The following is a 24474-nucleotide window of genomic DNA, read 5'->3' on the forward strand; positions in this document are numbered from 1 at the left end:
TTTAAGTGAAAATGAAAATGATTTATTTCATAAATGTTGGGTACACATATGACAAACAAGGTTGGGTCTTCCTAGTAGGTAAGAAATACCTGTGTCAGGAAGTCCCGCTCCTCCATAATAAACAGTGGTTGTTTGTAACAATTGTAACTATCTAATTAATTATCTCTAACTTAAAAACTAGAAGTACTTATTACTCATTACGACGACAGAGCAGTTGTAGTAATAATAGCCTTAAGTCAAGTAAGTTATCGTAAAAGGTCACCTTACAGAAAACCGCAGCCAAATAGACTCTTAGTGTTGTGTTCCTGCCGGTGAGTAAGGTTACCAGAGCTGAACGAGGGTGCGGAGTGGTAGGGTCGGCAAGGCGCATGTTACTCCTCTGGAGTTGCAACCGTACATAGGCTACGGAGACTGCTTACAATCAGGCGGGCCGTATGATTGTTTGCCACCGACGTCACCCTGACGATATTTTCCCTTGCAGAAAAGTGACCAGATGAAATTTCGTACGTTAATCCTAAGAATCTTTTTGCCATTTGTGCTGGAAATGTGTACTTTTTCTACAGCATAAAGTTTTAACTCACATTTATGAAGTTTTTCACTTCACAAATCAGCGGAATTCTAGCTAAATTATAGTTTTTTTTAAATAGAAGGAAAATTCTGTGAATTTCCCGGTAAACCAGTTTTAAAATTGCTCGAGGATAAAATGTTCTATTTTTCTTATATTTATAAAAATCATAGTGGAGCTTTTTTTGTTCACAAGTGTAATTCGCCGAATGCGAATAGTTTTAAAATAGAATATTCATTGCTGAGTAAAAATGCAGTTTCATTTGATCGTATTTTTATTCTGAACATTTTAGGCGCTCTGGGTTTCCTGTATTTTCAAAATGATAGTTAATTGACCGGACGTTAGCGAAGGGGTACGTTTTCGCTTGAGTTAAAATACTTTCGGGTCTCCGGATGTTTTCCACTTCAGGTCGCATTTCTCAATCGAATCTCGTGAAATTTTGTGGTTTTTGAAAACTGTTTAAAATGGTGGAAATTAACATAATGGATAAACTTCATTAGGTTAACAAATCTAGAAAAAAAAAAAATCTTACCTACTTCGTTGAGTCATGCTCAAAATAAAGTGGACTTACAGAATGGCTAATATCAGAGTTGGAAATCATGAAAAAATAGAGTCTGGCTAGCCAAATATTGTTGACAGATTTTTCCTTGTTGTATCACCAATTGTCTATGATTTAAAAAAAAACCTGAAGGCTGTTGTCAATTTATGTCATTCATTCAAATTGTTCGCGGTTTATAAGGGGTTTATTTTAAATAATATTAATAATGACTATACCGAGTGAGGTCCGCTAACTATTACTATAAACTCGTAAATAATTACGAGAATGTGCGAAGTTGACGTAAAGCGTTGTATAACGAAAAACTGCTATGTTTACAAGTCTTAAACAATTTAGTAGGTTGGTGTTCTATTACTGTTTTGATACTTTAAGTACTAGTTCTAACAGTTGCCTATAACTTTAATTAAGTACGTGTATTTATTAATACCTGAATCTCATGAACAGGACAAGTGTGTAAAGAAACGGATAAACTAGACGTTCTCGAAAATATCAATAAAATCCAAACATTGGAACGTAATGAGACACGCGGCCGGCAACCCTGTTTCTCGCCGAGATATGTATAGTGCTTTTCTCAAACTTGCAATTAAAACAAATAATTGTAGTCAATTTGTTTTGTGGCGACCTACTCGGCTCGCCACTCTACCAGCGGTGTACAACCTCACGCGTGATGCGCCACCGCCGTTGCCTAGCAACGAATATGCACAACAAATATACCAAGCTAACTGAAGCTAGTTGATGGTTGGATGCCAAGACGTTGTGTCACAATTTGACGTTAAAAAACAAAGGAAGGTTGCTTTATAGTCCTAGGTGTGTAAGGCAGTATGAAATGTCTTTACATATCATCTTCAGTCATCGCACCTGATATGTAGTATTTCCGGACCTAATTTGACGTAAGTCATGTCATCATTTCATAGCAAGTTTGAGAAAAACTATTTCCGTACTAGGTGTGTCGTCCTTCTGATTTTGGTCATCAAGATTCAAATAAGATCTCTTATTGCCATGCCACAATCTGTGTCAAAACAAAGTCAAAAATTACTCCTGAAAATTGAATTTTGTGAAAATTTTAACTGACATTTTAGGAAGGCTACGTTAGGTTTCACTTTAGACCAGCCCCTTGTCAAATCCTTCAATTAGTGCTCGTCGTGACAGCTGATTGATGTGTGCCTTTGATATTTTGGGGCGTGATTTATCGAAATCCATTTCCCTAACATGGCCCGGAGTAGAAAAAAAATGGATAAATATTTGTTCAAAAGTATTACGCTACAATCATTTTAACGTTTCCGACATCCGTATTAGCGAGCAACTCTCGCGTTTGCTAAATAAGCGCCCACTTTCTCACAAAGATACTCTGTTGAAATTTAATCCATTTGTAGATACTTTCGGAATTATGCGAGTAGGCGGTAGACTTGCAAGTTCATATTACGATTATAACACAAAACACCCTATTTTATTACATGTATCGCATCACATCACTAAAATATTAGTACACCATTACCATCGAATGTTGATGCACAGCTGGACCACAGCTACAACATTACGTCACAGGTACTGGATAATTAACGGCCGTAACCTTTGCAGACAGACTTCACAAAGCTGCATTACATGTTTAAGATACTCGGGTAAAACTCATCAGCCAATTATGGACAACTTGGCACTGCAAAGGGTACAGTCCGAATATGTATTTGCTAACACATCCTGTGACTACGCTGGGCCAATCCTGATAGCGAGCAGAAAGGGCCGTGGTTGTCAAACGAAGAAAGCATATATACCTAGTTGTTTTTGTTTGTTTGGCAGTGAGGGCGGTACACTTGGAGCTCGTCACTGATTTGACAGCCATGGGCTTTATTGCCGCTTTAAATAGATTCATAGCCCGCAGAGGCAAACCAGCCACCATTTTGTCAGATAATGGTACTTGTTTCATAGGGGCTTGTAACGAATTAGCAAAGTTCCTTAAAAATAATTCTGAAGAAATAACGTCATATTCAGCTACAAAGGAAATAGAATTCAAATTTTGTCCTGCTTATAGCCCACATTTTAATGGTTTGGCGGAGGGCGCAGTTAAGCAGGTAAAACATCATTTAAAACGAGTTACCTCAATGGCTCACTTAGATTATGAAGAGATGGTTACATTTTTGGTTCAAATTGAAGCTTTGCTTAATTCTAGGCCTTTAACCCCTATTTCATCTGATCCCTCAGATCTTACTCCTCTCACCCCTGCGCATTTTTTGATAGGCCGAACGCTCACTATGATACCTGCTCCCTTGGTGCAAGACTCGCCGATACATACCCTAACGAGATATCAGAGAATATAAATAATAAATAATAAAAAGCCTCTTTATTTTCTTATCAACTTGGTATCACTTAGGTACATACTATTAATGAAACTTATTATGGTTAGTATATTTCAACTTAATTTAATGTTTTTTTTTTTTTCTTTCAAACTAAAAGTTGATAGGAACCCCACTTTATTGGGTAAAGGCCTCCTCCAATTTGTTCCATTCGTCTCTGTCCTTTGCCTTATTTAGCCATCTTTGACCGGCCGTGGCTCCTATGTCGTCGCTCCATCGCTTTCGTGGTCGTCCTGATTTTCTTTTTACGTCGGGGCCTTTCCATAGAGTCACTTCTTTTGTCCATCTTTTATCCGTGTATCTCGCTACGTGGCCGGCCCATCGCCATCAGAGAATAGAAGCACTAAAAGCGCATTTTTGGAATCGGTATTATAAGGAATTCATTTCAGAACTGCAGGTCCGAAACAAATGGCGCAGGGTTGGAGGCCAGCTGAAGCTTGGCGAGATGGTTCTCGTCAAAGACGACCGCTTGCCCCCCAGCAGATGGCTGCTTGGGCGAGTCACCGCAGTCTACCCGGGCAACGACGGAGTCAACCGCGTCGCTGACGTCACCACCACCACAGGGAAGCAGGCTCTGCCCGCTCCCACTGACATTGGACCAGGATGGTCCAAGGGGGCCAGCTTGTTAACGCGCCCCACTCGCGGACTCGCTGATCGGGTCCCCGCCTCCCGCGCTCGCTCCCCGCGGGCCGCCACCGCCGGCCCGTCGCCTCATCGCGCGCCGGCACTTCATTCCTCCAGCGCTCTCGACCAGAGCGCGCGCGCACACCACTAATCAGTGCTCGCGATACACGTACCTATTTTTTATGTTATTTAATCGCTCAGACCAATATACGGTTTTAAAGTACAATTTGGTGTCGTCTTCATCATTTACGAACCTTCGTCAACAAGTTTCGACAACAAGTCCGTATCTAACAACTTGTTCTTTTTTTATACTATATAGTCCTCATCGTTTTCGTTATGGACGTTGTCTAGCATGAGCCCTAATGTGGCTAGCCAGGCCGAACTTGCTCTTAAATACTCTATTGCACGCGTGACAATAAAGTTGGCCAGCTGCGTTGAACGTGTACACGAAGGAGGGCTTAGGTCTCTCTTTTCGTAATTGGCGCTTTATGTCTAGGCTAGTGAGGCGGTTATCTTCAAATGTTTTGACACCGTTATGGATGGTAGAACGCCAAGAAGACCTCCTTTCAGCAAGCTCCTTCCAACGCTCAGTTTTTATACTACGTCGGTGGTAAACAAGCATACGGCCTGCCTGATTGTAAGTAGTCTCCGTAGCCTATGTACGCCTGCAACTCCAGAGGAGTTACATGCGCGTTGCCAACCCTAACCCCCTTCCCCCTCATTGAGCTCTGGCAACCCTACTCGCCAGCAGGAACACAACACTAGGTAGGTCTAGTGTTATTTGGCTGCGGTTTTCTGTAAGGTGGAGGTATTTCCCCAGTTGGGCTCTGCTCTAGATCTGGAATGACATCCGCTATGCTGTGCTACCACACAAAGCCTTTGTTATGTAATCTAAGGTAACGTTGAAAAATAGAGGGCTTGATCCAAGGATCAATATTAAGCCCTCTATTATTAATCAAGATGCACCCCGTTGCTTATTTCAAACATCTCACAAGTTCCAGCTGGACACACTATCTGGGTGGTAACATCAGTATACATATCCTGAATTAATGCTTGCCAGATAAGTTCACGTGAGACATGATCGAAGGCCTCTTCTAGGTCGATAAATATCTTATGCAAATTGGTATGGTTGATCTTAGCTTTTTCCACCAATATGCGAATGGCGAATGAATCGCGTCGGATGTTCTCCTGACAGCGACAAAGCTTCATTGATCTTGAGTCAGCTGTACGATATTTTTAGTCAGTTATTTTATATACATTCCCACATTTTAAATGTGTGTGTCACTTTATTTTATATCATATACAGTATGAAAACCAAGAAAAAGGTGTATGGGCTGTGTGAGAGATGATATAAAACGAACGCAAGTGAATGATGAGATGACGGGCTACAGAGAGGTATGGAAGAAAAAGACATGCTGCGCTGACCCCAGATGAATGAGATAACGACAAGCGAATGATGTTGATATAGTAGTGTGATTACAAATAAATGTTATTTTCTCAAACTTGTAATGAAATGTTGACATGAATTACTTCAAATTAGGTCCGGAAATACTACATATCAGCTGCGATGAGTGATGATGATATGTAAAGGAATTTCATACTGCCTTACACACCTAGGCCTGTAAGGCAACTTTCTTTTGTTTTTTAACGTCAAATAATGGCACGTCAACTATAAAAAACCTATAAGCAAAATTCTGCCAGTATGCTTTTTTTCATTTTTTTGGCTTCTTTCTTTTTTTTTCTTTTTTGTGTTTGTTAAATATTGTTTCAGGGGTTCAAAGGGGAACAAAAATTTCATTATTTTTGCGCTACGACGCACGGTTTAGGAGATACAGCCCCAAAAAGTTTTACTTTTTTCAGTCATGCAGAAATCTTTATAGGGCTGTATCTCCTAAACCGTGCATCGTTGCGTAAAAATAATCAAATTTTCGTTCCCCTTTCGGTAACAACAAAAAACACAAAAAAGAAATAAAAAGAAAAAGAAAAAGAAAGAAAAAGAAAAGAAAAAAGCGTGCGTGGTAGCGCCAAAATAATTACATTTTTGTTCCCCTTCAATACCCCACGCACTGAATAACCACATTAGGACATGAAACAATAATCATCATCCTATTTTTTTATTATTATTTCATTGCAAGTTTGAGAAAAGCACTATACAAATCTCGGCGGAAAACGGGGTTGCCGGCCGCGTCTCCCTATCCGATCTCGCTACGCCCGGCCGTCTATATCTACTTGGCCTGCAACCATTCGTTTCCCGTCCTCTATAGTAATGTACTATTAATAAAAAATATTTCATATGTTCACTAGCTGTACATCCTACTGCGGTTTTCTCTCTTATATTATCCGCAATGCATGCACACGACATTTGATCTTCGCTATCGAGCTGTTTTATTTAGTTCGAGGAAAACATGGATACAATGAATAATTCATTTTACATTGCAAGCTTACAAAACATGAAATGATTCTTGATTTATTTTTCAACGGTTGCATAATGTATTATTATGTGATTGTAGGTTTCATTATTCAATTCGTAGTTTATTTTATAGAGAGACCAAAGGTTAAAATGAAAATGTAACAAATACTATTTGTCTACTAAGCATTACTGAAAGTTTTTAGGTTGGTTGGTCTACATGGACACTAGGAGGAAAATGAACAGTTTTACAAAAAAAACCGGCCAAGAGCATGTCGGGCCATGCTCAGAGTAGGGTTCCGTAGTTACTCTTCCGTCACAATAAGCTAAACTGGAGCTTAAAGTATGGTAGATTGTTAACCAAGTAGGGATTGCAAACCGGATTGGTTTTCAATCCGGCCGGATCCGGCCGGATTTTGACAATAGTCCGGCCGGATCCGGCCGGACCGGATCCGGTTTGGTATAGGGATATAAAAGTTAATTAAATGACATATTTTTCTACTTTTTTGCGTACCTAATACGTATTCCTAAATCTATAATTTGAAGTTAATAAATAACTTCCTAACAATAAAATAGATCTTGGTAGTAAAAAGTGTCACAATGTCAATATAACATGAAAAACAAAATTTGAAATCGGTAATTTATTATATTTAACCATTCAAAAGTGCTCAAATTTTCGTTTACAATTATAAATTTGATTAGTTTCCAAAGCCTGATGATGGGATGTGGGGTGGGAATTGGAGATCCTTGAAAAGACAAGTTTTCGTAACTGTTCTTTGATTGAATTCTTTGGAGAGTCTGTTCGGAAAGAGAAGAGTCGTGGAATGTATTGGGCCCCATACATTCCACGACTCTTCTCTTTCCTCACAAACTCTAACGTTGACATCCATTCTAGCATAGAGAAATAAGAAGTACATAGAGTGCTCATTCCATACATCAGTATTGGTACCAAAACGCTTATTATTTTCGTAGTCGACATCTAGCATCGAGTAGCGGAACTCTCAGTACTGCCACTCGACAATAGATATCGCGGCAAACAAGAGTAACCGGAACTCTATTTTAAACTCCTACGCTTACTATTATTTATTAATTTTCACGAAGATATTTTACTTTTAACCAATTTTGATATTAAATGCGCTCTAGTATTATCTTGCTCAAATTTTTTTGTCCGAAAAAGTAGTAGACTGTATGTCTTAAAAAAAAATTACTTTTTTTAATTTATGGAAAAGTATAGTGGTCAAATTATAGGGAACAATACACGACACGACGATCTCTTGCGAAAAATAATAGAATGTAGGATTGAAAACCATTGCGGAAAGGACTCCCTAAGAAAAGTTACATAGATCAAATAAATAATTGGCTAGACGTAGAGTAGCATGTACCAGGAGATGAAGGAAATTGCATAAGATTGGATGAAATTGTAAAGACAATTCAATTCAATTGTATTCTCTCTTAAATTTGAATAGAAAACAATCTATATTTTATCATATATATACATATATCGGAGAAAACTAAAGATTATCAATATTATCATATATTCTTCATTCACACATATTGATGAGCCCAACTGTAGTCGGTTGAGTACCGCCGACTTAATCCTGCTCATTTGTTTACTTTTAATCTCCTATCACATCATTATGACACGACTTTAACCTTCTCTGTAGCATAAATTACAAATGCCTTCCATGGCATCTCCATCCTTTCATGTTTCCTTCTATTACAGTATTTATGTAATCGTCATATCGTGCCACCAACATGAAAGAAGAAGAAATCCTCTTCTGTTCCCAGTCATCGTCATAAATATATTTTAATCTTACTAAATTTAAACTTTTTGATTCGTTTTTTGTTCTGGTCAACTTCATACCTCATATCCGTTGCCTTTTCCTCATCTGAAACGAACAGCGCGTGCTGTGTTTAGGCGTTTTTTTTATTTTACCGGATCCGGTCCGGATCCGGTGATTTTTACCGGATCCGGTAGCTCCTGAAAAGTGCCGGATCCGGCCGGATTACCGGATCCGCCGGACCGGATTGCAATCCCTATAACCAAGGGATGAACTGTGAGTGTACGTCTTTTTACTATGAAGGGGAAACTTTTTGCGATAACTCAAAAACAGCTAAACTGATCATATCCGCTATAGTTTTTATTTAATGTCTTTCTTAAGCTCTACTTCCAAGATTTTTTTCATATTTTTTGAACCTATGGTTCAAAAGTTAGAGGGGGGGGGACACATTTTTTTTTCTTTCGGAGCAATTATCTCCGAATATAAGTAAGTAAGTAAGTAAATATTCTTTATTGCACCACAAAGAAGACAAATAAAAAAAAAAACAGATAAAATATAAATAAAATATATAAACACTATAAAAATATATAAACAAAATATATAATATATAATAATATATAAATATATAATATATTCACTTTATCAAGAAATGTTTGTTGAAGACCCCTATTAGTTTTGAAAGATCTTTCCAACGATATCCCACTGTAGGGTTGAAGCAAAAAAAAAAAAACACCCCCACTTTACGTGCAGGGGAGGTACCCTAAAAAAAAAATTTTTAGATTTTATTGTACGACTTTGTCGGTTTTATTGATTTATATATCCATGCCAAATTTCAGCTTTCTAGCACTAACGACCACGGGGCAAAGCCTCGGACAGACAGACAGACAGACATGGCGAAACTATAAGGGTTCCTAGTTGACTACGGGACCCTAAAAATGAAACTACTTCAAAAAGGTAAAATGAGTATATTTGTTAAATATAATATATGCGTTACTAACTGATATATTTGAAGTCGATGCCAAATCAAAATTTGAAGCATACCATAATTTTGGTGCCATTTGATAAGGATGCGGCTATAATTTTTACGACTTTCTTAGTACCCTCAATCAACAACAAAATAACGATACGTGCAACAAAATGTTGCTCAGATATCCATAAATCACTCACAACAAAACTCAACTTTGCTGCTTATCAAACAAAGAACCATTCAACTGAAGAGCGAACATTCGGTTGAACTAGTTCTATTGCTTGCAATCGTGTTTCACCCCTAGGGATAAATTGCAGCTTACCTAACTTTAGTCTTGCTCACAAACAGTAGCTAAAGCACCAAATACATGGAAATTCCAATGATTCTGAATCGCCTGTAGATACTCTAAACGGGTGTAAATGTAAAATAGCGTAATTTTGGTTGAATGATACGTTTATTTGGTTGAAAGATTGAATGGAAACTGAGAGGATTAAAGAGTAATGTCATTCATTTTAGGTTTCCGTACCTGAAAAGAAAAAAATGGAATCTTTATTGTTGTCTGTCAAGATCGTTTATCTCAGATACACGTGGCGTTGAAATTAAAACCATATACTCAGATCTACAGTCCCTTGAAGCTGTGAAAAATGAAACTTCTAAGGTAACGTCAAAAAAAGATACGGAAGCTTATGTCGCAAAAAAAGATACGGAAGCTTATGTCGCAAAAAAAGATACGGAAGCTTATGTCGCCAAAAAAATACGGAAGCTTATGTCGCAAAAAAAAAATACGGAAGCTTATGTCGCAAAAAAAAATATGGAAGCTTATGTCGCAAAAAAAGATACGGAAGCATATGTCGCAAAAAAAGATACGGAAGCTTATGTCGCAAAAAAAGATACGGAAGCTTATGTCGCAAAAAAAAATACGGAAGCTTATGTAGCAAAAAAAGATACGGAAGCATATGTCGCAAAAAAAGATACGGAAGCATATGTCGCAAAAAAAGATACGGAAGCTTATGTCGCAAAAAAAGATACGGAAGCTTATGTCGCAAAAAAAAATACGGAAGCTTATGTCGCAAAAAAAGATACGGAAGCTTATGTCGCAAAAAAAGATACGGAAGCTTATGTCGCAAAAAAAGATACGGAAGCTTATGTCGCAAAAAAAGATACGGAAGCATATGTCGCAAAAAAAGATACGGAAGCTTATGTCGCAAAAAAAGATACGGAAGCTTATGTCGCAAAAAAAGATACGGAAGCTTATGACGCAAAAAAAAGTATATTTCGACACTCTCAAGAGTATCAAAATTCCAGTTGACCTAGAACTATGAAATTTATCAAGTAATATCGTCGTACACTACAGATACAGGGAAAAATATGAAAACCACAAAGCAAAAACAAATCAAATTTGAACGGAAATCTCGGTGGGCGAGTCCGACACGCAATTGTCCGGTTTTTTTACAAGTTTTTATTTAATTTGACCTGTCCCGTTCCCGTTGTCTGTCTGTAATAAAATCTTGCAAGTTAAATTTGACCCACTTCTCGGTTTTTTTTTTGATTTATTATCACAAATGGTATGGTACATTTTAAACTTGTGTTAGGTTCGCCAAACTTAAGTTTAACGGCGAAATGAGACACTCATTTTCAACGTTAGTACCTTAATCTAAATTATATGATTAACTTATAATACTAAGGTTAATACATATTAATACAGTATAAGTTGTTGTAGTATATTTACTTATCCTATTTATTTATTCATTCATGCGTTGTACCTATTAGCAACTTCTTAATTTTTGATTTAAAGATGTTTTTACTAGCACATTCGTCTTCTACTGATAACTCATTAAATATTCCCGGTGTGATATAGCTAAGCTTGAGATGAATCTGAGAATTTGCATAATGTAAGTCGGGTGTTAATGCAATATTATGGTACCCTCGACCTGATCTGATGATGGAGACAAGAGGTGGTCATAGGAACTCTGTGATAGAAGAACGCAACGTAATTGTGTTTGGGGGTTTTAGGATGACCTCGATGAGTAGTTGTCTGCGGAAAGAAAAGTATAGTTAGCGATAAAAGCTTTTTTTTTAAACACTACATCGGTAGCAAACATGCATACGGCCCGCCTGATGGTAAACAGTATCCGTAGCCTATGTACGCCTGCAACTCCAGAGGAGTTACATGCGCGTTGCCAACCCTAATCCCCTCCCCCCTCGTTGAACTCTGGCAACCTTACTCACCGGCAGGAACACAACACTATGAGTAGGGTCTAGTGTTATTTGGCTGCGGTTTTCTCTAAGGTGGAGGTACTTCCCCAGTTGGACTCTGCTCTAGATCTGGAATGACATTCGCTGTGCTGTGCCCTACCACACAAAGCGAGATGACATTCACAATGCCCATACCTCTCTTGTGGACGTAGTTTAAGGACATACCCGGGTCCAACAGCTTGTAACAAAAAAGAAAATTTTCGACAAATACAATACAAAACATCCACCATCCATTTCTGTTAAAGTCTATTTCATGCTTCAGATTATTTTTAAGAGAGGTCAAGCCAGGAAATTTGAAGGGGACAAATGATATGATGCGCCGCGCGAATATATTTGTTGTTTTAGCGGCAACAGAAATAAATCATCTGTGAAAATTTCAAGTGTCTATCACGGTTCATGAGATACAGCCTGGTGACAAACGGACGGATGGACGTATAGCGGAGTCTTAGAAAAAAAAAAGAAATAGGGTCCTGTTGTACCCTTTGGGAGAAACCCTAAAAGCAGTGTAGTGTACAGTCAAGTGTAAAAAATGGGTGAACACATCTTACTCAAAAATATGTTCCATAGCATCTTATTCCAGTGTAATAAGAGCGTAGTACCATATTTATGAGACGATTTGACTGTACGTTTTATATAATATGGCCCATTATCAGGATTCTAACTCAGACCGATTTAACATGGGTTTTGTAACTCAGACCGATTTAACATTACTATATGGTAATCCCTAAAGGTCGCACCTGACCTGACAACGTAATCTACGCGACGTGCCTGACACGCAGATCACTTGTTAGGTGTCTAGATGCGTCGGCGATTGCTGGCTAGGGGGTCTAGCCAAGATGCTAATCGTTTGTGCAACGCTAGTCCCCCAGATGAACGCTGACCCGCGCCCGCCGTCCGCCCGTCTACGTCACCGGAGACGCGCAAGTCTCGCGAAAGTATCGGTGAAATGGGACTCTGACCCACCATAGAACCTTGTCGAATTGACAGCTTAAGTCAAACTAACATGACACTTCGTACAAAAAAAAAAAAACAATGTTAATTCCGTTATCTACTTCGTAGCTCTTAATAAAATTGTAAGCTTGTCTTGTATTGTTATTGTAATTGTACCTATTATTTGAAATTTCAAAGTCTAAATAAAATTGTGCTTGTTATTTTCAAAATTCCAAAGTATGCTTGTTATAATTAGTAATCGTGCTCGTGTATTATCTTATTTACTAAATGTAACTGTTAAAATCAACTTTAAATTAAAAATACCCAAAAATTGTACTTTTTTTCGGAGCAAAGGAATTTTGTATTAGCTGTAAGTGGAAACTGTTTTGGCTTATGTTCTAACTTTATCTTGTACCTTATTGTATTATTATGTGCTGTATGTTTCCCAAATAAATAAATAAAACGTTACTATAACATAGTTCTATGGTGGGTCAGGGTCCCATTGGGCCGATTGTATGTTGACCCCACAACGTTCCAACGCTGCTACGGCCGCGAAGCACCCTGCTGTGTCCAAGTCTAAGCAGCGGCTGAAGAAGTGGGTGCAGAACCTTCGTGAACCCGGGGGCCTACCACGAAAATCGAAATTCGCAAATTGCGGGGATCTTTCTCCTTTACTCTCACTAAGACGTAATTAGAGTGACAGAGAAAAATGCCTGCAATTGACGAACTTCGATTTTCGCGGCTAGAACCACAGCCGACTCTAAGGTAGTATAAACACAACTCACTCGAACTATTGGTAACTCGGGTTTGGTAGATGTGGAGGTTACTTGAAACTCAAACTTGAGACAAATACTTTTATTATCTAGTAAAACTAGGTAGGTGTTTTACACGACTGTCTTTCTTCACGACCGACACTAGCATGTCGCAACTGGCCCGGTTCCCAATCGTCGACCCTCGTCATCCCCTCCAATCGATAATCACCTCACAGATTTCAACCAATCACCGATCAATAATATCGCGCCATTTTACTATAGACCGATATTGTTATTATCCATATATACCATTATTATTATTTTTTTTAATTAAAAATAAAGCAATCAGATACACGAACCCTAACAATCGACCATCCTGATAACGGTTCCGTCCCGGAACACGTCCCCAGGTGGAAACCCTAACAATCGGGATCATGGCCAGTTGCACAAACTTCACATTAACTATACTTAATGTCACATTAACTAGACTTATACTACCTGTTAAGTAACCATTACTAGTATTTAACATATTAATCCTGTTGCTTTTACATACAAATTATAAATTCGAAATCAATTGAACAGTATTGAATTTTTCAAAACAACAATCTTATATAAACACTAGTTCAAAATGACTTTTACAGTAAACTTAATAATGGAAGGTCAATCAATAGCAAGATCTGTACTTGTGAATTCGCATAATCAACTCAAAGCGTATCAACAGTAGCAACAATTTATTTCACGAACAAATATCGCGATAAACTGAAGACAACATAACAACTTACATTCGTCAGTGACCATAAATTCCAATAAAATGTCTCAATGACATAAATCGACTAACTTACAAATCAAAATATCTTACCGAATCATTCCTTATTAAGATAATATCATGATCAAGAGAAAAAGCAACTTTCGAAAAACTCTTGTAAGACTGATTGCCGATCGATTAGCAATAGCTCACACAACTAGTGGAATTCCCAACGATCGATTATGGGTATCCATTTCAAAAATCTCGGTTTTCGTCCGATCGAATAACGAAAAACCAGTAAAAACCCCGAACGATCGATTATCGGGTTGCCTTACCGTTGGCCACACGAGCCGATCGATTACTCGTGATGGGCGCGGAAGGACTTAGTCGAGTTGCCTCGCCGTTGACCTTAGGAGCCGATCGAATACTCGTGAAGGTGCGGGAGGACTTTCGAAACATCGAAACACGAACCAATCGTCGTGGTCTGAAACAATGTTAATCATCCTGTAGTTACATGTTACTTTTCACTATGTTAGAGTACAAATAATAATACATATTTATAATCGACTTATACCGTTAATCTCGAATATTATCATCATCATCATTATCACTGTTGCTATTAGAGTCCGAATCGCTATTTACCTCAAGGGCAGCAATACTGATCCAAGGTTTTATACGGTCCGCAGCAACCGTCGTAGGTCGTCGGTTTTCCATACATGAGAGCCCTGGCACGGGCGCGACCGTGTATCTATCCATGCCTAAATCCTTAATAATACGGTAAGGCCCTATGAATGATGGCATAAGTTTTTTACTCTGACCGTCGTTGTTAAAACATGTCTTAGTTATTTTGACAAGGTCTCCTAATTTGTACAAGCGAGCTGGCCTCCTACCTTTGTCATAATATTTTTTTTGTTTGTCCTGTTCTGCGTCTATCCTAGTTTTAACTTCCCTGCGAATATCGGATACATCGCCATCATCTCTGGTATCACGAGTGATTATGTTTAACGCGGGGTTAACCTCACTATTCATACCCGGTCCAAACATTACCTCTGCAGGTGCCCGCCCAATAGTCTTTTGAATAGTGTTATTGAGACCCCACTGCACTTTCCCCAGGTGGCTGTCCCAGTTCTTTTCGCCAAACTTCACACTCAGTGATCTCAAAGATTCGAGTACGGTGCGGTTATACCGCTCGACTTGACCGTTTGATCTGGGGCTAGCTACTGCATTTAATATGTGCTTAATCCCTTTGTCAATGCAAAAACGTTCAAAAGCGCGAGAGGTGTAGCAACTGCCGCGATCGCTAATAAGACGGTCGGGGTTCCTAAACGTGCAAAATATATCTTCTAAGGCTTTGATTGTATTCTGTGTGTTAGTATTTCGAACAGGCTTCAAGAAACAGAATTTTGTGAAGCCATCCACAACAACAAGCAAATGGGTATAACCTTTATTGGATTTGACGAAGGGTCCAAGGTGGTCAACGTGTAGCGTGTGGAAAGGCACTTCTACTTTTTCGATAGGGTGAAGTAAACCCTCGCGTGTACTTACATTGTTCCTTCCGTACGCACACTCAATGCAAGAGTTGACGTACTTCCTAACGAATTTGGTCATCTTGGGAAACCAATAATTCTTTTTAATCCTCTCCAAGGTCTTTTCCACCCCAAAATGACCAATCTCGTCGTGGTTTAACCGACACAGTTGCCACCTTGCACCCTTCGGTACAACCCACCTAATTTCTTCCTTATCGCCACCCAAATAACGGTATAGCTTGTTTTCCTTAATGACAAAATTGTCCTTTATATATCGCAAACCCTTTTCGTCCACTCCGTCGCTCAAAATTGCCCTTATCCTATTTAACTCCGAATCACCTAACTGAAGAGTATGCAGCCAGTCCTCTTCGCTGATGGACATTACGATTGGAAATGGATCCACAAGAATATCTGACGGTTCCACAATTGGGTTACGAGAAAGAGCGTCTACGTGTCCCATTTTTGTGCCAGCTCTATATTCTACGGAACAGTCGAACTCCTGCAGCGTCAACCACCAGCGCGCTATCCTAGGAATAAGATCCCGTTTCGAGAACGTTGATCGCAAGGCACTACAGTCTGTAGCGATCTTGAATTTTCGCCCTAACAAATAGACCCTGAATTTACGAAGAGCGCATACCACTGCCAGAGTTTCCAACTCATATGAGTGAAAATTCTTCTCTTCTGGAGAAGTTTGACGGCTGAAATAAGCAACGGGATGAAAGGGATCTTTATCTGAGGATCGTTGCAGAAGTATACCTCCGACACCTAGCCTACTAGCGTCTGTGTGTAGCTCCGTCTCGGCTGCCGGGTCGTAAATAGAGAGTACGGGCCTTTCGACCAACCTCGCCTTCAGATTCTGGAACGCCATTTCCTGACTATCTCCCCACTCCCAAACTGAATCCTTCTTAAGCAGTTTGCTGAGTGGCAAGGATATCTGTGCGAAATCTCTAACGAATTTCCGAAAATAACCCGCCAACCCTAGAAATTGACGAACGTTGTGAATGTTTCCAGGTCGGGGAAACTTAGACACGCTCAAGATTTTCTTTTCACCAGGCCTAACTCCTCTAGCACTAACCTCATACCCCAAATAATCAATCTCCTGGCGTAAAAAGTGACATTTGGACATATTGAGAGTAAGGTTAGCGCTTTCGATAGCCTTCAACACGTCTTCGAGGCGCTCTAAACATTGCGCGGGGCTGTTACCATAGATGAGAATGTCGTCGATGTATGCTGTCGCCTTGCCAAAGCGGGCCGATCCTAGTATAGAATTGATCATGCGTTGAAAAACGGCAGGTGCGTTTGCTAGCCCGAACGGCATGCGATTAAACTCGTATTGGCCGTCCGGGGTAACAAACGACGTGAAATGCTTGCTATGCTCTGAAATGGGCACCTGGTAGTACCCAGAAGCGAGGTCGAGAGTGATAAACCAAGTCTGCCCAGAAAGGCGAGCTATTTCGTCCTCGATAATGGGCATTGGGTACCTTTCTTTTACCGTCACTGAGTTCAACATTCGATAGTCGACACATAACCGAAGAGATCCATCTTTTTTTCGAACAAGTATAATGGGACTCGCGTAGTCGGACGCAGACTCTCTGACTATGCCAGCCTCTAGCATCTCTCCTACCATTGAGCGCACCTTTTCCCGTTCGTGATGAGATAGTCTATAAGGACGATACACGACCGGACGTTGACTGCTCAATTCAATACTCATCTCAGCAGCGTTGGTGCAACCTAGACTAGTAAGAGAAGAAGCAAAACAATGACTATATTTCTTCAGTAAGTCTAACAATTTACCTCTATCATCGGCAGACACTCCTTCACCTATCCGGACCTGCTTGACATCAAACTCTGTCTCGACACCTGCATCTTTAGGGACCTGGGCAACTCGCTTAATCATATGAACGCGTTCTACACGACAAAATACAACACTTGGTAGAATCTGACAAAACTTGGCGCACGGCATCACCAATACATATATGTTACCTTTCACAGAACGATGAAGACCGCCGCTTATAATGTATTGTTCATTTGGTCTACCGGCGATAGTCTGCTTCACTAGGACATCGCCATCGAATGCTGTTTCCGTCCTGACCCTAACCGAAGCTGCACCATGAAGCTGAACAACGCTGAAAGTATGATACCGCAACAATGATGCCTCGTCCTCGACTGCATCAACGCAGGTGAATTCATTCGTAATATTGAAGAACTGCAGTTTGTTGGCATCTTTGTATACTGTTATATGAGCCTGCTCGGTGTAAGACTGCCCTACCAGAATGGGCCTCTCCAATAATTCGTCACTGACAGCTCTGAAGCTTACCGTTGCTCCTACCCCATCAACCGAGAGATCAAGTGACAGGCTACCCAGTGACATAGTTAGGCCATTACCGAAACCCTTCATGAGCGTTGGAGTTTTGTCGTGCGATACACCTAACTCATTAACCGTAGACTCCCTAATCAAGGTAAGCTGGCTACCAAAATCTATGAATGCCTCAATAGTCCTGCCCTGCACCACTACGTCCTTGAAGTACTTAGAACTGGGTTTAGAGGTAATATCTGAGTCTAAACGATTAATTTTCATGACCTTCGGTATAGTAGTGTTGGAGCTAGTCGATTTATCGCCAGGGACGCTGTTCTTAGTAAAACACTTATCCGCTGTATGTCCTATCCTGTTGCACTTTGTGCATTTAATGATGGGTCTAGTACAATAAAGGTAACTATGACCAGGTTCCTTGCAATTATAGCAACCAGATTGCTGCGCCAGCTTGTAACCAGGTTTAGATTGAGTTGTAGTATTCCCCCCAACAAAAGAATTACCCGTGGCTCTATTTCTGACGTGGTAACGGTCTGAACTAATTTGACTGGATTCTTTGTAACTCATCAGAAAAGGCAATAATTGATCCGGGCGAGTACAGCGCAACGCTAAAGCACCCGACCTAAGCGTTCGATCAGTAATTCCATGTATTATACAATCCGCGGCGCGTTTCCCTACTATGTCACACTGGTTAACCAGACTCAGTTTTTCGTAATAATATACTTCTATGGGTTCGCTAAACTTGCTTTTCCTTTTGAGCATGTCCTCCAAGATCTGGCCATAGTTTTGGTCACAAGGAAATGCGTCTAACAATTTTGTTTGCCACTCTTGCCAAGTAAAAAGAATCGTATTTAGGCTTTCGTACCATGTCTTGGCCAGACCTTGCAATTTCTGCATGGCGAAATGCGTGGTAGTCCTCTCATCCCAACCATACACAGCAGCGCATTCATTAACCTTCTTCAACCAAATATCAATGCGTTGATTTTTGGTGGAAGGGTCAAAGCCAGGTAGGATGTTTTTGTGGTCTATTTTCTGTAAAGGCAGTTGTGCGGGCTGTGCAGGTGGTTGAGATGTAAGACCACCCCTTAATTGTATAAGAATATCAACTAAATCTCTTTTAGAAAAAGAAGGGCTACGTGACCTTTCATATTGTCCAGCGTCGTCACGATGCTCTGCTTGACGGTTGGCCTGTGTCTCAGACCGATGATCAGCATGCTGTTCCACCTGCTGCTCGGCGTGGCTTGTGACCCGTTGCTCAGCGTGGGCCGAGGTGTGGTGCCGACCAGGTGGAGACCGGCTGCGGTGCATCCGGCTCGTCGATCTTCTGTCGCAGTTACGTCTTAAAGAACGACGCCGGCCTTCAGCTTCCCGAAGTCTTGCTCTTTCTATCTTCAGCTCCCTTTCCAACATGTGACATCGCGCGCTGCCAGATTCTCGACTAGGATTAAGCGTAGGGCTGGGACTCCGTTCCTTGTCACTAGGGGCCCTTCGCTTTCGTGTAGAACCCCGATCAGGAGGTTCCGGTGAAGACATGGCGTCTGAAACTCAAAACGAAGGCATTAGAATAAATTTGTAGTGAACACCACCACTAATAGCGTTCATGTCAACTGTTTATTTATTTATTTATTTTGTTACATACAACTATAGGAATATAGAATATAGCAATAAGAACTACATAATAAACCATAGGAATGTACTTAAAGGGGAAATGATGCATTGTGGTTTTCACTACCAGGCAACTAAAGGACTAAACAGAGACCGGTAAATACGGTACAGGGAAAAACAAGTAGCAATGTTCAAATTCGAGGTGTGAGGAACGTGTATAATAATAGTAGGTAATTTAACCTATACAAGCATAAAATATCACAAGTTTATTAACCTTGTATTGTATTTCCTATTAATTGAATAGTAATGATGAGTGGCAAAATTGTATAACATAAGGCACCAGATTAATTAAATACCCACGTTCCTCGCAGTGTCAAATTAAATAATAAAATTTGATTAACACGGATTGGGAAAACAGCCAAATTAATGTATTCTATACGTAGTGAAAGTAGTGGGATAAATCCGTTCCCTATAAAATACTTATAGTCAACGTCACGTTTTTATTCAAAACCGATTGCACCCACTCTTGAAAAAACAGAAATGTAGGTAAGCATATTTATTTCTATTAAATGCTATTTAACGGACAAGAAAACACGACCAGTACCGTGGATCTTCCAGAAATATGTTTCCTAGTTAACGCATGTTGTGATGTCTACCCGAAAACTAACAACAATTAGGATGGTAAATAATAAAACCACTTTTATAATAAATGTTCATGAAAACTATGGATTACGGCACAAAATGTTTTGCTAACTCGACTGACTCACAGGTAGGTAGTCGTATATAACTATTCTTAACACTGCTTTTAACGGCTGTACGTATTCAATAATACATTACGTTATTTTATGAAGGTAGACGTCTAAGCGATGAATTTAATATCTCGAAAAGCTACAGCACTATTTATATGGGTAGCACCAATCCGAGTTTGGACCCTAACTTCATTACTAGACCTAACGAACGTAACGAAATTTAATTAACTATGTTTAAAACGAAAATTGGTTCGAAATTACACCGTGCTATAATTAAAAATAAATTGTGGGTGTGTACTTACGTTTTGGTTGCGTTTTCCAACTTCTGAAATATAAACACAACTCACTCGAACTATTGGTAACTCGGGTTTGGTAGATGTGGAGGTTACTTGAAACTCAAACTTGAGACAAATACTTTTATTATCTAGTAAAACTAGGTAGGTGTTTTACACGACTGTCTTTCTTCACGACCGACACTAGCATGTCGCAACTGGCCCGGTTCCCAATCGTCGACCCTCGTCATCCCCTCCAATCGATAATCACCTCACAGATTTCAACCAATCACCGATCAATAATATCGCGCCATTTTACTATAGACCGATATTGTTATTATCCATATATACCATTATTATTATTTTTTTTAATTAAAAATAAAGCAATCAGATACACGAACCCTAACAGTAGTCACGATGCGACAAGGATGGTTTCAAGGCACAAAAGAAAAAAAAAAAATTATTTCAATTATCTTCTCCGAAAATACCTATTATCCAGTTTACATGCATGTAAGAATTATAATTATAATAATGTATTATGATTTGGTCATATATGTATTGTGTATGTGTATTTATTGTAAAGTACGTGTTAGATATAAGTACTAAATTGCTTTGCCCTATCCCGGTTCATGTACCTTAAGTAAGTACTATAATATATTTCTATTAGTATTCTTCTAATTTCGTATCTTCATTGTTGTAAGTTAATAGTTTCCCAAAGGTTGTCTGGAAGAGATCGCTTTTGAGCGATAAGACCGCCTGTTAATACTGTTAAGACGACCGGTCTGGCCTCGTGGGTAGCGACCCTGCCTATGAAGCCGATGGTCCCGGGTTCAAATCCTGGTAAGGGCATTTATTCGTGTGATGAGCATGGATATTTGTTCCTGAGTCATGGGTGTTTTCTATGTATTTAAGTATTTATAAATATTTAAATATTATATATATCGTTGTCTAAGTACCCTCAACACAAGCATTATTGAGCTTACTGTGGGACTTAGTCAATTTGTGTAATAATGTCCTATAATATTTATTTTTTATTATTTATTTATTATACTACCTAATGTAATGTGTGTTCTTTTTCCCTTCCCTTTTCATTATGTGGTGGACAATAAAGAATATATTATTAATATGCAAAAAAAACGAAAAAAAATTTGCACGTCAGATCACTCGGCAAAATTACTAGCTATTTTATACTCAAATTATAGGTACGGTATGCAGGATAACGATATACCATTGGCAATGAAAATTAGACACATTTTTGTGATTCGGTTTTGATTGGAGACTGCCTTTGCAAATACAGTTTAGTTAAATATTTCATTGTAAAAATTCAATGTAAAACTACACTTGCGTACTCTTAAACGGAGTTTATTGATGGTAATCCATGGTCTGACTCAAACATGTCATTGAAACCAATGTTTTAGATAAATGGGTATTAGGCGTGTCGATTCGTTGCAGTGGATTTGTGTGACATTAACGTGTTAATATTGGTGTTGTCAAGACAAATCCGTGAATGAGTCAATGTAGATTACATTTAGATTTCTTTATGATAATAAATACATTATAAATTTGCATCACGTCAAATAATTTTGTTTCTCGTGAGACTACTTAAGAGGAATTCCTAGTTGCGATTTTTCCATACAAACGCTCTCGACTGTTTCCTCCCTGGATTTTGAACCTAGAGCAATCATTTTTTCAAATTAGATCAGTATCATTAATATCTGTGCCGCTATGTTTTGCTTTTTTGGATTATTTTATTTTGAAGAAACTTACAGGGCCTCGAAAGCGCAATAACGGCTCAATTGAATTGGGTGAAAATAAAGGCGCAGTATACAAATATGACAACAAATATCCAAAAAATCAAAACATAGCGGCATAGATTATTTCTTCCTCTTGCAGTTTCCAAAAGTTCATAATGATTGGTTGCGTTTTGGAGGAGGAAACAGTAGAGAGCGAAACCTCGATTTTAGAGTTTTTTGCGTAGGAATTTTAGTCCGAGCTGCAGTTGTCCTTGTCGCATGCACGCACTCCCGCCCACCGCAGCGCGACAGAAAGATAGCTTCAAAAATTCGAAATTTGGCAAGTTGCTCAGCTAGGAATTGCTCTTAAACCACAAATCAAAATATTTAATAAAAGAATTTGATTTGTTGCCTAAGTTGTAGGAAAGACAATGTCAATTTAACGCATTTCTAGCTCGATTCAAAAACACAATGACTCTAATCTACGGCCACGCACGCTCCGGAGCTCCGGGGTTACTTCACACACTTCATTGTCCAGAACAATACCCGGGGCGAATAGAGGCGGGGGCGAAATGATTTACACCTTATTTTGGAGGACAATACGGAAACCGAATTTACGAAATACTGATTAAAATTGTGTGAAATAAAGGGAAGTGTAGGAGGTTCATAATGAACTGTGGGCGTTACAAATTATATTTGGGTTCATTGTGACCGTGGGAAGAACAAATTATATTTGTAATTTATAATTTCAACATCAGGCCGCACGGCCCATTAATATAATATTCTGGTTCTGACAAATACAGGATAAGAAAACAGGGATTTTTAATTGTTAAATGGTAGTACAGGATATCAGCTAACAGTTGATATTAAAATGATAGCCCTCGTTAAAACACTTCACAAGTCACGAGTCCAAACAAGACCTTATGTAATGAGCGTTAACTTAGTTCCAAAGAAACATTGAATAGAATAGAATAGAATCCCGCCCGAATTATCTTTTGGAACTAAAGCAACTTTAGTTCGATGCACATCACAGAAGATCGTGTTTGGACTCGCGCAACTTGGGAAATATTTTAACTAGGGCTATAATTTAGATGTCAACTTTTAGCTGATATCCTGTACTATCATTTAACAATAAAAAAAGTACAGGTCAACAACCTCGTTTTGGGAAAAAAAAGATAAAATGTAAAGAAAATGTACATTTTTTAAGACAATTTTTATCTTTGTTATCAATTCTCGAGTAATTGTGGAAAATTTTCTGTATAATTAATGCTTGAAATTAATGCCTTAATTCATAAGCTATGGAATGATTTATATTTTTTTAATATGCGATAGGTAAATGGACAGATAATGGTACATTAACCAAGTGCAGTCGTGTTTGCCAGCATGAAACTTTGAAGCGGTGCAGTTTTAAAATTGTTGAGACAAAACATAGGTGTGGGGGGTGATAGGTCGATAAAATTCATCGTACTATACGTGGTGAACGGCTCGACTATATGTGGACAAACACCTTGTATATTATTACCTATTAATTCAGCCTTTATACGTCCGACTTCTGAGCAAATAAGTCTCATCACTCTCATGCGCGGGAGGGCTTGGTTTACACTCCCTACGCTGGCCCAATGCGGGTTGGGGACTCCACGCACCTTAATATGAATACACCTTTGTCTTTCTTCAAAATTTAAAAATTCAATATTCTAAAATTTATTTTGTAAGCAGGCCTCTGGCTCTTTCACAAGTCAATACAACATTACATTAACATTTTTCATGTCACTATATGATGTCATTACATCATATAGTGACATGAAAAATACATAGCAATATTTATTAATACAACAGCCAATACCTACAACACACTACATTATACAATAATAATAATTAAATACAAGATAACAGATTTACATAGTTAATAAAATATTAAATTTGGAGACGTAAAACGTCTCTAATGTTAAAGTAAATTACTGATACCTTTAGAGATATATATATAGAAAACTGGGCAATTAATTGGCTATATGCAACCTCTACCCGATACTAATAAGATTTGGAGGTGTAAAGGATCTCCAAGCGCCAAAATGAATTTATAGAAAATAAATAAATATTTTACGGACATTCTTACACAAATTGATTAAGTCCCACGGTAAGCCAAGAAGGCTTGTGTTATGGGTACTCAGACAACGACATATATAACAAATATACAAATACTTAAATACATATAAAACATCCATGACTCAGGAACAAACATCTGTGAACATCACACAAATAAATGACCTTACCGGAATTCGAACCCAGGACCATCAGCTTCATAGGCAGGGTCACTACCCATTAGGCCAGACTGGTCACCGAATATCGA

The 24474-nt window shown here is 38.9% G+C and overlaps 1 long non-coding RNA gene across 1 annotated transcript; it reads right to left on the reverse strand.

Moving 5' to 3' along the window:
• Positions 1-23553, reverse strand: LOC133517374 (uncharacterized). The gene is made up of 2 exons (XR_009799366.1): positions 21997-23553; positions 1-151 (listed from the first exon to the last, which is right to left on the reverse strand). It is a non-coding gene; the product is annotated as an uncharacterized LOC133517374 (long non-coding RNA).
• Positions 23554-24474: the final 921 nt, after the last annotated feature.

The sequence above is a fragment of the Cydia pomonella genome, chromosome 4 (genome assembly GCF_033807575.1).
Source record: "Cydia pomonella isolate Wapato2018A chromosome 4, ilCydPomo1, whole genome shotgun sequence".
In the NCBI taxonomy this organism is placed as follows: Eukaryota; Metazoa; Arthropoda; class Insecta; order Lepidoptera; family Tortricidae; genus Cydia; species Cydia pomonella.